This window comes from Lynx canadensis, chromosome B2 (assembly GCF_007474595.2).
Source record: "Lynx canadensis isolate LIC74 chromosome B2, mLynCan4.pri.v2, whole genome shotgun sequence".
In the NCBI taxonomy this organism is placed as follows: domain Eukaryota; kingdom Metazoa; phylum Chordata; class Mammalia; order Carnivora; family Felidae; genus Lynx; species Lynx canadensis.
In genome coordinates this window covers 53,189,240-53,205,126 of record NC_044307.1, presented here as the reverse complement: position 1 = coordinate 53,205,126, position 15,887 = coordinate 53,189,240, and the positions used below count along the sequence as shown (strand labels likewise).

General features: G+C 36.7%; 1 protein-coding gene across 1 annotated transcript in view; it reads left to right on the top strand.

Moving 5' to 3' along the window:
* HMGCLL1 (3-hydroxymethyl-3-methylglutaryl-CoA lyase like 1) overlaps nucleotides 1-15,887 on the top strand; it is a 192,306-nt gene that overhangs the window by 47,934 nt on the left and 128,485 nt on the right. The window lies entirely within an intron of this gene.

Here is a 15,887-nt window from a genome sequence, read left to right as displayed (position 1 = left end):
TTGAGATTGAATGAACACTTCCTAGGCTCAAAGTATTATTGAATAAATGATGAAATTCCCATTGTGGCTCTTGAGGACAGCTGTGGTGAGGCCGAAGTACCTCTGGGACTGTGTTGCTGTCCGCATTCTGCCTTGAGCTTGAGTAAGTGACTTCACCTCTTTGGACCTTGGAAATCCCAGCAATGCTGCCAATAGCATGGGAGCACTTAGGGCAGTAAGGCCCATGAGTGGATTCCTGCATATGAGTGCCCAGAGTCCAGAGCACCTGGCTCTGACCAGTTCTCAGCAGGCTTACCTGAGTGATTGCCTAACAGATGCATTGACTGACCCCTGGACTCCACACAGTTAACTTCCTTCTTTTTGATAAAAACACTTTTTCTTAGAGATGAAAGTGTGTGTTTAAATACTGCAGCGGACAGGTCCCATCTGAATAATTGAAGATACTTATTCAAATACTAAATATATGTCCTGTGTTTTTCACTTTTAATTCTCATGTGGGCACGTGCATGACAAAGTGTTTCAAATTGTTAAACATCTGTAAAAAAGAAGCATGTCTGAATCAAATAAACTATCGGATTGAGTCTTCCAAAGTTATGCCAGTCATTTTCTAGATGACCTATCGACCTACCGAGGTCTTTTCAAAGGGCAATTGCGAGAATATCCCATTTTTTCAATTCGATTTTCCATAGTTGTGCTTGTGTTTTAGATTTCACTGAGATGGCCTGTGCAGAGCAGTTTTTATTGTAGTCAATGATTGTCTAATCATGTAATTCTGCCGATTGCATTGCATTGTCATGCTAATGAAAAGCTGGAAATCAGAACGAATTCATAATGCTAATTTCTCTTTGGACATTTTATCTTGTAACCACTGGCTTTTGAAGAAACTGTCATGACATTAGACTCCTCTAACTTAAAATAACATGTGAGATGGGACAGAACAGTTTTAGTGCAGCTGCTTACGGGTATTTGTGTGAAGTGATTGGTACTTCTAAAGACTGGGAGTGTGGCTCTAAATCGGTGTTCTATTAATTCTCTGCATTTTCTTTTTCTTTTCCTTAAATATAGGTCATGGGAATAGTCGTCTAGTTTATGTTTAGATTGCTGCTTGTTCACTTATTCTTTTTTTAGCGTTTTAAAGCGTTTTTACAGTTGCCGCCCACTGTTGTGTTTGGCAACGGCTTTCTAAGGCAGCTAAAAGAAAAGTTCCACAGTAGCACGGTGCCATATAAAACAGGATCCCACACCTATCATCTAAATGGCCAGAGATGATAAAATACCTGCCATTAAAAGAAAAAAAAAAAACACAAAACACAACATGTTCTTTACAACTTATCTGGAAAAAAAAGACTTCCTTAGAGTGACATATAATATAAGAACATTTGAAAAGATTCCAGATAGCCCCTCACTTCTATGGAATGAAGAAAGAAAACATGTTTATAAAAATAGATAGGCTTACTGCAACTTTGGAATGTGGCTCTTAGTAGTAAGTTATTTAAATCATGATAAAGACAATAATTTCAAAATAAACTAGTGTTTTATATTCATCTTATTTAGCTATTTGGTTTTAAATGTTTTCATTCACATGAGTGATGAAAGTGAACATCACTTACGGAAAAATAAGAATACATTGAACGTCCACAACACTGTATGTTTATGTAGATCATATGCAACGTATCAGCAAATGCTCCCTTTCAAATTCATTTTTTAACAGTTGGAAAGGGTGGGTGCCAAGTCATGACATGGATAGAGATTTTCTCTGTAAAAGTAGAAAAAAATCCTCAAAATACTGTAACAATTACTTACAAATTCGTTAAACACTTATAAATAGGACCTAAGCGCAATGTGAGCAACAAGGAATGCGTAAACTTTCCCCTGCCCTCCTTTTAGTGTATGATGGAATTCTTTATTAGTAATGACAGTTACTGGATTGAAGTTTCAGGTTCAGATTTATGTTGGTGAGATGCAGGACGCTGTAGCTTCTGCTTCTGAGTGTTCTGCTTCTCTTCCTTGCTCTGCCCTTGTTGAAAGGATGGGTGTGTGGAGAAGAAGCTTGGAAGAGAGTATTTTAGCATAGATGATGAGTGAGTGTGTGTGTGTGTCAGAGAGAGAGAGAGAGAGAGAGAGAGAGAGAGAGAGAGAGAGAGAGAGAGAGAGAGGGTGAGAGAGCACATGCGCGCACACACCGCCCCCCCAAGTATTTTGCTTATGAGGCACAGTTAACTGATAGGTTAATTTCATCATCTGGGAAGTGTTGCAGTGCAAGTCCCATCCGTTATACCTCCCATGATTTGGCCTCTGCTGTCTCCGCAGAAAATGGAGGATAAATTTACCGAGACAGCAGTTCCATTTCATGATTACAAAAGTCCCAGTACCCAGATAGGTGGGGGAGGGTGAACTAAAGGAGGAACATTTAACTCTCTTCAGTGGAGGTGGCCTGAGTGTGCTCACTCTCTTTTTAAGATACTCTTTGCTGCTACTACACGCTAAGATTAACTGACTTGTCCTTAACTGCTGTCCTTCTTGGTACTTTGAGGCCTTCCACATGTCATTTCTACAGTAGAGATGTGTCTGGTCAGTTATCACAGTCAGCATCAAGCACCTGCCAGTTTGGATCATCAGACTAGTCATTGGTGATGTCTTCATTTCCTTTCCTTAGCTCCTGAATTTGTAGTTGTGGTACACACACTAATGCGACTTCCTTTTAAAAAGGTTTATATTAAGGAAGTTTAAAGGCCGTTTTTTGTTTGTTTGTTTTAACAATAGCTTCTAACTGTACTAGGCTTTCTTTCTTTTTTCTTGTTCAACTTATTTGAGCATGTTGAATTTCTTATGTGTCAAATAATAATTGGTTAATATTTGTTCAACGGTTGATCTCAGAAGAAATAGACATGCAGGTTTTCAGTAAATGAGCTCTGATAGTTATTAAAAGTAAATGGGTGCCTTTTACTCTCGCTCCAAAAATTAAAAAAAAAAAAAAGGTTAAAAAAGGGAATCTTTGGTGGGTACCTGGGTGGTTTAGTGGGGTAAGCATCTCCCTCTTGATTTTGGCTCAGATCATGATCTCAAGGTTTGTGGGATTGAGCCCCGTGTTGAGCTCCACACTGACAGCACAAAGCCTGCTTGGGATTCTCTCTCCCTCTCTCTTTGCTCTTGTCTCTTTCTGTCAAATAAATAAACATTAAAAAGGGAGGGCACCTGGTTGGTTCAGGCAGCTGAGTGTCTGGCTCTTGATTTTGGCTCAGGTTATAATCCGAGGGCTGTGGGATCAAGCCCCGTGTCGGGCTCCATACTCAGTATGGAGCCTGCTTAAGATGCTCTCTTTTCCCTCTGTCCATCTCCCCAGCTTGTGCTCCCTTTCTTGAAAAATTAACAAAAAAGTAGGGGCGCCTGGGTGGCTCAGTCAGTTAAGTGCCCAAATTTGGCTCAGGTCATGATCTTGCAGTCTGTGAGTCGGAGCCATGCTTCGGGCTCTGTGCTGACAGCTCAGAGCCTGGAGCCTGCTTCAGATACTGTGTCTCCCTCTCTCTCTGCCCCTTCCCCACTCATGCCGTGTGTGTGTGTGTGTGTGTGTGTGTGTGTGTATGTGTCTCAAAAATAAACATCAAAAAAATAACAAAAAAGTAAATGGGCGCTTTTTAGTTTTGTCGATTGTTTCCTTTGCTGTGCAGAAGCTTTTATATTTTTATGAAGTCCCAATAGTTCACTTTTGCTTTTGTTTCCCTTGTCTCTTGGGGTGTGTCTAGTAAGAAATTGCTGCAGCCAAGGTCAAAGAGGTTGCTGCTTGTGTTCTTCTCTAGGATTTTGATGGTTTCCTGTCTCACATTTAGGTCTTTCATCCATTTTGAATTTATTTTTGGTATAAGGAAGTGGTCCACTTTCATTCTTCTGCATGTGGCTAGATGGGTGATGAGTATTAAGGAGGCCACTTGTTAGTGTGAGCACTGGATATTGTATGTAATTGATGAATCACTGAATTCAATGCCTGAAACCAATATTACATTGTATGTTAACTAACTAGAATTTAAAAATTTGGAAGAAAAGAAGTAAATGGGGATAAGATTGTGCTATGAAAGCTGTATTCACATGGTAAAGTACATTAGCTCTTCAAGAAAATAAAAACAAAACAAAACAAAACTAGCATATCAGATTTTCTAGCTCATTTTTTCCCGGCATTTAATGACATGAACCACAACCTCTTCAGATTGTTTCAATAAGTCTAGCGATTTTCCACTGAGTGTATAACGTGTACCAGATATCCCATATCTGTATACACCTGTGTGTTCACAAGTGTATTCACAGATCCACATATCTGCGATTGCCTTAGTCCTTGAAAGCTAGTAAAATGAATTCTGGTCCTTTTGATTATCTGCATAAGAAATGCTCAAATTTAGCCTCCTGAAACCTTAACAGCCTTTGCTTTTGCTTATGGTTTCTATGGATCAAGAATTTTGACATGGCTCAGTTGGGCAGCTCTGGCTAGGGGTTTTGCATAGATGGTGGCCCCAGCTGGAATAGCAGGGATTGGCTGTTGGCTCATTTGGGGCCTGGCTGGGCACCTCTTTCTCTGTGTGTTCTCAGAACCTCTGTAGGTGGTCTCTCTGAATGGGTTAGTTTGAATTTCCTCAATGGTGGCTTAGAGTTGCAAAGGGGAGTGTTGCAAGAGGCAGGCAAAAATGGTGTGCCTTTCATAACCAAGTCTTATAAATGTTACAGCATTAATTTTCCATTAATAATTAGTTGAGGCAATTAAAAAGCCATCCATTTTCAAAGATGTCACCTCTTGATTGGAGAGTGGCCTTCTAGAGGAGCACTAGAGGAGTGGGAGAAGAAATCTCATTGGAGCGGTTTTTATATTTTTGACACTTAGGTTTTTAAAAATGGTACAGTAATTAATCTAGCTTCACACTCTTTCTTACTAATAACTAAAGAATAAATATAGTTGATTTAAAAAAAAAGTCTCTGCATTCTGAAGCTCCTAAATTACAAAAACAAAACAAAAACAAACAAAGATATTTTAGCATTATCAGGGCTGCTAATAATGACCTCAATCTTACCCAACCCCTTTATAAATTTGTGTGCCTCAAATGGGATTCAGGTTGGCATTTGAAGGAGAGGGTTTTTGCTCAGACAGCATAAGAGATGAAGGAGAGAGACAGAAATGAAGTAGAAGCTGGTGAAACAGGAGTCCTAGGCCTTTGCCTTCAGAACCACCTCTTCCCTGGAGCGAAGCCAGCTTTTTCCTGCATCCCAATTTCTAAACATGCACCAAGATGAAAGATGAGGCCACGGGAGGGGAGAATCACATCCTGCCCAAAGATGGGGATGGAAGGAAAAAGAAAACGCCAGAAAACAAAACGTAAAAGTTAGAGTTTGCAGTTTGCCTTCATACCCTCAAAATCCCCACCATCCATGTGAAGGTGGTGAGCCCATGCAAATCCAGGAATCGCTGTCTTCACTGTGGAGGTTATGCTTTCTGTAGACCCACAAGCCCTGCCTTCCATGTCCAGACCTGCTCAGCAGAGTCGTAACTTCTAGACTAATACCTTTCTAGATCGTCTCTTGTAACCTAGTTGGCATGCCTGGCAGTACACATGATTCAGTTCAATGTGTTGGACTGTTTAGGTAATGCCTGTCTCCTTTTGAGAGAGTAGAGAGTAGGAAGTCCTTTTCTTTTCTTTTTATAAAAAGCAAATGTCAATGTACTCTAGAAATGAAAAGTCGCAATTAGATTTTTGTTGCTTTTTGTTATGAGGAAACATCCTGCATTATTTTAAGTTACTGTATTAAGATGTTTCTCTAGGTTTGCAGTTAAAATTTTTTTCCTTTTAAGTAAGAATAATCAAATGTATTCTGAGTACTATACTAGGATCTCTGTACATAACGGTGGTGAATTTGATTTATATCCTCTACAAGTGTTGCTTGTATAACAGCAGGTATTACTATAGCTTCACAAATAGTGATGGTGTAAATTCGTATTTCTCCCCTTGGGGGGGCAGGGTTTACCGACTTGTTTTGTATTGTTTTCTTTTGTTTTGCTTAATCATTTTCTATGTTTTTAAGCAGTGACTAACCTGAAGTGAAAAATTTTAAAGTGTTTTAAAAGTATTCACACTTAAATTATCACTATGGTTCTCACATAAGGCAAGAAAATTGCCTAAAGCATATTCACAAAATTTTAAAACACCTTTTGTCTCAGAAACAAACATGGAAATATGAAAATGGGTGTTTTAGTTATAATAGTGGACATTACTGTTTTTTTTTTTTCTTTTTGAACTGGTTTAAGGTAATAGTTTGCAACAAAATTGGAACAAATATGAGTTGCTAACATTGTTCATATTATTTAGCACTCAATACCAACTTACTTTGCAGCTAAGATAGAGTTTTTCATTACTGTATCCAAAGCAAAAGTAAACCTGTAGTTAAGAGCAATAATGTCACCAGTTCTACTGGTCAGATTTTCTTCTTTTTTTTTCATGCTGAAGGTATAATTCAATATATTTGGATGTCTTTCCTCATGAGACCAAAAACTATAATTATGCTCAAAGACTTATTCTCAGAATTTACTGCTTTTATGATCACTTAATAGGATCAATTGCATGTTGACTAACAAATTGGGTTTTATTTTGTTTTTAGGTTTATAAAAAGAACTATAACAAAATGTTAAAACACTTTATCATTTTTTATTCACTAATATTGAATGTATTGTGTTTAGTGTATTTTCCTCTAAGTTTTCCTTTGAAAGAAAGGAACAGTTGTTCAAAGCTGCTTGATTAAATTAAAATATTTTTTTGTATTTGGTTAAACTAATCTTAAAATCTAGTTTTGTGGAACTGTCTATATGCATTGACAGCTGAAAGATCTGCACATCATATAATTGCATAAAAGCTGAATATGGGTACATTTTGGCACAAGAAAGATGTGAGCCTAACTTATTAACGGTCTTTTCTGCAATACTCTGATGATCAGTTTATTGATAAATATTGTCAATCTTATTTTAGTGTAAACTCATTCCATTGGTGTGTCTCCTGACCAAGCCACTTAAATGCAATCCACTTTAAGAGAAGCAGAGTATGTCAATGAACTAAATTTCCTTTGAAAAATTGATGATCCTTATAAAATGAGCATTGAAAATGAAAATATTACACCATTCATTTTTAAGTAGATAGATGTAAAATACATATTTTGTTAATATGTTTATGAAGAATTATGCTTTCTAGTTAATTTTTAAAAAGAAAAGCGAAGTATCTTTATCCAAGTTTGTATGCACACACACGCACACGCGCGCGCACACACACACACACACACACACACACACACACATTCTGATCTAAAATGCCTTGTGGGAGCCTGGGTGGCTCAATCGTTTGAGCATCCAACTCTTGGTTTCTGCTCAAGTCATCATCTCACAGTTGGTGGGTTCAAGCCCAGTGGTCAGGCTCTGTGCTGCCATTGTGGAGCCTGCTTGAATTCTCACTCTCCCTCTCTCTCTCTGCCTTTCCCCCAAGTGCCCGTACTCTCTCTCCCTCTCTAAAAGCTAAATAAATAAATAAATAAATAAATAAAGTAATAAAATACCTGGTTAATTTTTTTGAAAGTTTTACAGGTGTAAAAAAAATACGTAATAGAGAAATTAGATAAATATGAATGCTGAAGTTGATATTACATTCAAAAAATCACATTAAGCAATAAATAAGTTTTATATTTGAAAACATACACATTGAGATATGTATGCTAGTGTTTCACTTCTTCCACATTTGATAAAGGACCATAAATTTATATTTTCACATACTGTATACCTGTCAATAGAAAGCATATTTTATAACAAATTTTATTTTACTTTAAACATTTTTGCCCAAATTAATTTATGTTAAATAACTTATAAAATTATACACTGATTGTAATTATAATTTAGAAGAGAATGTTTTATAACTTTTTTGAATTTTAGACATTCATTATTAATATGTAAAACTTCTTTGAAGAATGCTGTTCATCTTATACATTTTATAAAGGTTTTAGACAACATCCATCTGTAATTGAAAAGGTTGATATGTTATGGTTTTAATTGTTTTAGGTATTCACATTCATGTTTCCCTGTTTAACTGCATAAATCAAGTAATTTTTGAAATACTAACGTGAAAGCTGGTTCATGCCAATAATTCGAGAAAACTAATACAACTTCCTACCTTCATGCACTGCTGGGATGTGAGACCGATTATAAATTATAACACTACTCTTAGTTAAGACTAGTGAATTTTATATTGAATTCAGCTTACAATGTATAGTAAGAAATGTATTTCTTAGTAACCTCAAAATAGTTATTTTCCCTCAAGCCTTCAGGTTGCAGGTTTCCTAAGCTTTTAGTGACATTATTGTATCTACTGCCTAGATATAATGACATATACATTTTCTAATGGAATGATAGAAAATCTGAGACCTGACTTTCAACTCACGTATGAGTTGGCTAAGTATTTTTTAAAATGTTAATTTATTTTGAGAGAGAGAAACAGTGTGAGTGGGGGAGGGGCAGCGAAGGGGGGGAGAGAGAGCATCCCAAGCAGGCTTCACACCATCAGCACAAAGCCTCATGTGAGACTCAAACCCATGAACCGCGAGATCATGACCAGAGCCAAAATCGAGAGTTGGATGCTTAACTGAGCCACTCAGGCTCCCCTGGCAAAGTATTTTTTTTATCCGTCTTATGCCTTGTATATTTTCCAGTTGTTCATTGTCCTATTCATTACTTTTATTATGTTTATTAAAAACTTCACTGAGTTCTTTGTTGAGCTTAAAAATTGAATAATGCATATTTACTAACAGTAGTCATGATATTGACATAATAAGGCAATTGTAGAGTTAATAAGAATGTAATTACTAAAAACAATTAAAACTTAGAGGTTTTAAAATTGAATGAATATCTGTAAATTAGTTACAATAAAATGGAACTTGGTAACCAGAACACATTAAGCAGTTGGCCATTGGTCGCTCTAACTTTTTAAAGTTCTGTGTTCTGTACTGTTGACTAAAAAATAGATCTTCTGATCCATGTGATGGCTAAATCATTGTATATGATCATACAACTTTAACAATGATGGAATTCCTTGTCAGAGTAGTAAGACCCATTTTGCTACAGCCCTTATTGCCAGCAAGATGATCTCCCTCAAACAACTCAGGCTTACCCTCTTCTCATCAGTGTGGCTATCCACCGTGGGCAGAGGTGCCCTCTAGAAAGAAATATAAAGAAGAAGGGAAGCTCTGTCAGTATAGAATGAGTACAATTAAATTTAGTATTTTAAAAGTGACTTCTTCCATGTATGGAAAATAACAATGTTGACAGTGTTATTATCAAACCCAGAGGCATGATCTATGAGAGGTAGCACAGTTGAATGGAAAGAAAATTATACACTGGGAGCTTTGAGACTTCTTGCCCCTACTTCAGAGTGATGTTGGGAACATGATTGTTTTGACTTGGGAAGACCAGGAGCGTGGTCACAAAGGCATTGACCTGAACAAAGAATAACTAATGTGTATTTGTTAAGTTTATCTTAGGAAACTGGGAAATGTTATTAAATAAAATTACTGGTTTCTCTGTCTGAAACATTGGTTTTCCAGTCTAAAACCCACAAATCCATTGGGTAGATTGGATTTGTTTTGTAATTTAAAAATTAATATTTGTACACATTAATGGGTTATGATTAAAATGTCCTGCCTGCATTTGTAGTAAAAGAGTAGGGGTCATATGTTACTTGATTTGGTCACTCTTAAGAAGCATGTGTGTTCCATCCAATACAGGGCAGCACAAAAGTCCTTAGAACACAAAGGCAATGCCAAACAAGGAAGTACAGGAAATTATACACCAGACCAAATTAGTTTTAAGGCTTCTGGACTTAAGAAGTTTTTTAAGTGTGGTGTCAGACCATTTTAGTAGTGCAGCCAAAACAGGGTATTGGGTAGGAAAAAAAAAAGAAAAAACACTAGATGTTCAATTTTCCAGAGATTTCCTGTGTTTATTATTATAAGATGGTGATTTATTAAAACTGTCTTACTTCTTCAAGCAGATCAAGATTTCTTTTGTGCTACTGAGGCTGAGATATATGGGGTTGGTGCAAAGAGTCTGTGAATGAGACAGGGTTATAGTACCCAGGCTACAATGCTGTTCATAGCTGGTTAGAGCATTTTCACCCAGAACTGTCAGGAACAGCTCTAGTCCATTTTTTCTCATTACTGAATTTACAAAAGTATTACATTTAAGAGGAGTTGCTGCTCAAATTGAATTTTGAGTTATAGTGTCTGAAACCACACTATTTACATTTTTATAGTAATAGATGGCATGTGTTGAAGAAATTGCACCTTCTGTATCTGTCTTTCCTGCTGTACTCCTGCATATAAAAAGTAATCCCATCAGTTATGTCTCATCTGTGAAGTGGAGATGGTAGGGAAATGCCTTCTGACATTTCCTTGTTTTGAACTTAAATGAATGTTGTCCTGGGTGATGGTGGTGCTGGTGGGGCAAACAAAAAGAATCCTTCAAAAATATTTTTTAAAATGATTTGGCAAATGATACTAGCAAGCACGGGAAAATGAGGGTTATAAATCCATGAGTTTAAATCTCATTCCTGAAAAACTATAAATTGGTTTATTAAGCAGAGAATGTATAAACATAGATCCAGAAATAATGATATATCAAGAATAAGACATTCCAGACTGATGTCACTATTTTCTTGAGAGTTTTCTTCTGGAGTGGTAAGGAAAAGGAATACTATAGACACCATGAATGTGTATTTCAGGAAGATCCTTAACTATCTTGATAACTGTGAACAGCAAACTAGAAAGTTTAGTACTTTCCAAACTTTATTTTTTAATCCATGGGATTTTTCCACCCTAGACGAAACATATTTTTAGAACCTCAATATGTGCTACAGAGAGGAAATTACCTTAAAATATTTGTATAGCTGTCTCCCAAGGCCCTGGGAGGGCACTAGCAATGTACTCAACTGGCCATACAGTTCAGGGAAATTTACAAAAGTTAGATATTTTTGTGTTGTTTATCTTATAGAAGCTTCCTCTCATATTGCAGTCATTTTAGGTCCACATAGCCTGCATGTACCTCTGAATAAAAATGAAATTAATGTTCTTTACTGAAGCAGGAGTGAGGTCCTGAAGTGTACAGATTTGTCTTCCTTTGAGCAGAAGCCAGCAACAGCCTTTGTGACTTAAATCCACTGTGATTCTGTCTTGCTGATGTCTAGCATCTCCTGAGAAGTTTTGAAACTATAGATTCCTTGGTCCCACAGCAGAACAGAATCAGAATCTGTACCAAAATCTATATATTTTTTAAAGTATATCAAATCGTTCTGATAGTGAATCTAGTGTGGGAGAACCTGGTTTAGATAATTAAACCATGCTTCCCCACCCAAATTGTTTAGCTTGAGGATGGAGTCTTTCTAGGGGCTACTCCCTTGACATTGTGACACACAAAATCTTTAGCAATGGCTAAGATAAAGATGTAGAAATTAGATGCTATAGGGGATATACTTATCAAAGAGGTATTAGAGAATGGGCGTATAGGCAAGTAGACTTGGGCCCCATCTCAGCTCTCCCAGTCACTAGTTGGATAATCTCCCTCATCCTTATTATCTCTAGTCATCTTCTACAAAAACTGCCCCCTCATTGGTTTGTTAAAAATGTTTAAAGAGATGGGGCGCCTGGGTGTCTCAGTCATTTTAGCATCTGACTTTGGTTCAGGTCATGCTCTCTTGGTCTGTGAGTTCAAGCCCCATGTCGGGCTCTGTGCTGACAGCTCAGAGCCTGGAGCCTCCTTCAGATTCTGTGTCTACCTCTCTCTCTGCCCGCCCCCCCCCATTCTCTCTCTCTCTCTCTTTCTCTAAAAAAAATAACATTACAAAAAAATAAATGTTTAAAGAGATAATGCGCATAAATAATTCAACACATACAGACATAACATATAGATGAGCATAAAGTAAATGTTTTTATCATTATTACCATTCTTGGTAAAAGTAAAATCTTAGAAGAATTAGTAGAGAAAAAGAATCATGGTTCAAGATGGGTCGAATTCAAAAGAGAATAAAGGGCAGGAAAGAAATTTGAGTTCATTTCAACAACCATTTATTTATTGTATTTTATTTTGTATTACGGTGAGTGGGGGAGGGGCAGAAGGAGAGAGAGATAATCTTAAGCCCCATGTTCAATGCAGAGCCCAAAGTGGGGCTCAATTCCATGATCCTTAGATCATGACACGAGCCAAATCAAGAGCTGAATGCTCAACTGATTAAGGCACCCAGGCGCCCTTTAACAACCATTTATTCAATGCTCCTTTTATGCAAAGTCTTCAAGGAGCTAATAATTTAGTCAAGGAGAGAGATACATAAAACAAATTATACAAAATGTGATGAGAGTGATGTTACACATACACACACACCTGTTAGCAATCTGGATGTCTTCTCTGGAAAAGTGTCTATTCATGTCTTTTATCTATTTCTTCACTGGAATATTTTTTGGATATTGAGTTTGATAAGTTCTGTATAGATTTTGGATATTAACACTTAATCTGATATGTCACTTGCAAATATCTTCTCCTATTCCATCGGTTGCCTATTAGTTTTCTTGATTGTTTCCTTTGCTGTTCAGAAACTTTTTATCTTGATGAGGTCCCAATAGTTCATTTTTGATTTTGTATCCCTTGCCTGTGGAGACACCTCAAGTAAGAAGATGCTGTGACTGAGGTCAAAGAGGTTGTTACCTGTTTTCTACTCCAGCATTTTGATGGCTTCCTGTCTTACATTTAGGTTTTCATCCTTTTGAGTTTATTTTTCTGTTTGGTGTATGAAAGTGCTCTAGGTTCATTCTTCTGCATGTTGCTGTCCAGTTTTCCAAACACCATTTGCTGAGGAGACTGCCTTTTTTCCAGTAGATATTTTTTCATGCTTTGTTAAAGATTAGTTGGCCATATGTTTATGGGTACGTTTGTCTATTCCGTTCCGTTGATTTGTGTGTCTGTTTTTGTGCCAATACCATACTGTTGTGATGATCACAGCTTTGTAATACAGCTTGAAGTCTGGAATTGTAATACCTCCAGTTTGGTTTTCATTTTCAACATTACTTGGGCTATTTGAGGTCTTTTCTAGTTACGTACAAAATTTGGAATTTTATGTTCCAGCTCTGTGAAGAATGCTGGTGTTATTTTGATGTGATTGAATTGAATATGTAGATTGCTTTGGGTAGTGTAGACATTTTAACAATATTTGTTCTTCCAATCCATGAGCATGGAATGTTTTTCCATTTTTTTGTGTCATCTTCAGGTTCTTTCATAAGTTTTCTATAGTTTTCAGTGTATAGATTTTTCACCCCTTTGGTTTGGTTTATTATTCCTGGATATCTTATGGTTTTTGGTGCACTCATAAATGGGATTGATTCCTTGATTTCTCTTTCTTCATTATTGGTATATAGAAATGCAACTGATTTCTGTGCATTGATTTTGTATCCTGTGACTTTGCTGAATTCATGGATCAGTTCTAGCAGTTTTTTGGTGGAGTCTTTCGGTTTTTCCACATAGAGTATCATGTCATCTGAAAAGAATGAAAGTTTAATTACTCCTTGCTGATTTAGATGCCTTTAGTTCTTTGTGTTGTCTGATTGCTCAGGCTAGGGCTTCCCACACTGTGTTGAATAACTGTTGGTGAGCATGGACAACCCTATAGTGTTGCTGACCTTAGGGGGGAAAGTTTTCAGTTTTTCCCCAATGAGGATGATATTAGTGGTGGGTCTGTATTATATATGGCCTTAATGATCTTGAGGTATGATCCTTCTGTCCCTACTTTCTTGAGGGTTTTTATGAAGAAAGTATGGTGTATTTTGTAAAAAGCCTTTTCTGCTTCTATGGAGAGGATCATGTGGTTCTTATGCTTTCTTTTATAATTGTGATTTATCACATTAATTGATTTGCAGAAATTGAACCAGCACTGCATCTCAGGAATAAATTACACTTGATTGTGGCGGATAATTTTTTTAGTGTGTTGTTGGATCCAGTTTTCTAGTATCTTGTTGAGGATATTTTGCATTCATGTTCATCAGGAAAATTGGTCTGTAATTCTCCTTTTCCCTGGGGTTTTTGTCTGGTTTTGGAATCCAGGTACTGCTGGCCTTGTAGAGTGAGTTCAGAAGTTTTCCTTCCATTTCTATTTTTGGAGCAACTTCAAAAGAATAGGTGTTAACTCTTCTTTAAATATTTGGCAGAACTCCCCGGGAAAGCCATCTAGTCCTCAACTCTTATTTGTTGGGAGATTTTTGATTACTGATTCAATTTCTATACTGGTTATGGTTCTGTTCAAATTTTCTATTTCTTCCTGTTTCAGTTTTCGTGGTTGATATATTTCTAGAAATTTGTCTGTTTTTTCCAAATTGCCCAATTTGTTGCATATAATTGCTCATAATATTCGATTGTTTATTATTATTATTATTATTATTGTTATTATTGTTATATTTCTGCAGTATTTGTTGTGATCTCTCCTATTTGATTTGTGATTTTATTTATTTGGGTCATTTGCTTTTTCTTTTACAATAAATCTGGTTAGGGGGTTATTGATTTTTGTTAATTCTTTCAAAGAACCAGCTCCTGGTTTTGTTGATCTATTTTACTGTTTTTTGTTTGTTTTTGATATCATTGATTTCTGCTCTAATCTTAGCTATTTTCCTTCTTCTGCTATTTTTAGGATTTATTTGCTGTTCTTTTTCCAGTTCTTTAAGGTATAAAGTTAGGTTATGTATCTGAGACCTTTCTTCCTTATTTAGGAAGGCCTGGAATGCTACATACTTCCCTCTTAGGATCTCCTTTGCTGCATCCCAGTTTTCTTGTGGTTGATTTCAAGTTTCATAGTGTTGTGATCTGAATATATGCATGGTATGATCTTGATCTTTTTGTACTTGTTGAGTGCTGATATGTGACCCAGTATGTGATCTTTTCTGGAGAATGTTCCATGTACACTTGTTAAGAATGTGTATTCCACTTTAGGATGAAATGTTCTGAATATATCTGATAAATATAACAGATAATCCTTCCCCAGATTAGGAAAGTTTTCTGCTATAATTTACTCACATAAAGTGTGTCATTCAAACCATTGTTTCCTTGTTCATTTTCTGCTTAATCTGTCTATTGCTGTAAGTGGGGTGTTGAAGTCCCCTACTGTTGTATTATTATCAATGAGTTTCTTTATGTTTGTGATTGATTGATTTATATATTTGGTTGCCTCACATTGGGGGCATAAATATTTACAATTGTTCCATCTTCTTGGTGGATAGACCCCTTGATTATGATATAATGTTCTTCTTCATGTCTTGTTACAGTCTTTGTTTTAAAATCTTCGGGGCGCCTGGGTGGTGCAGTCGGTTAAGCGTCCGACTTCAGCCAGGTCACGATCTCAGGGTCCGTGAGTTCGAGCCCCGCGTCGGGCTCTGGGCTGATGGCTCAGAGCCTGGAGCCTGTTTCCGATTCTGTGTCTCCCTCTCTCTCTGCCCCTCGCCCGTTCATGCTCTGTCTCTCTCTGTCCCAAAAATAAATAAAAATGTTGAAAAAAAAATAAAATAAAATCTAGTTTGTCTGATATAAGTATGGCTACTCCAGCTTTCTTTTGGCGACCATTAGCATGATAGATGGTTCTCCATCCCTTACTTTCAATCTGAAGGTGTCTTTAGGTCTAAAATGAGTCTTTTATAAACAGCATATAGATGTGTCTTGTTTTCTTATCCATTCTAATGTCTCGTGTCTTTTGATTGGAATGTTTAGTCTATTTACATTTAGAGTGAATGCTGAAAGATCTGAATTAAGTGCCATTGTGTTGCCTGTTGAGTTGGTGTTTCTATTGAAGGTCTTTGGT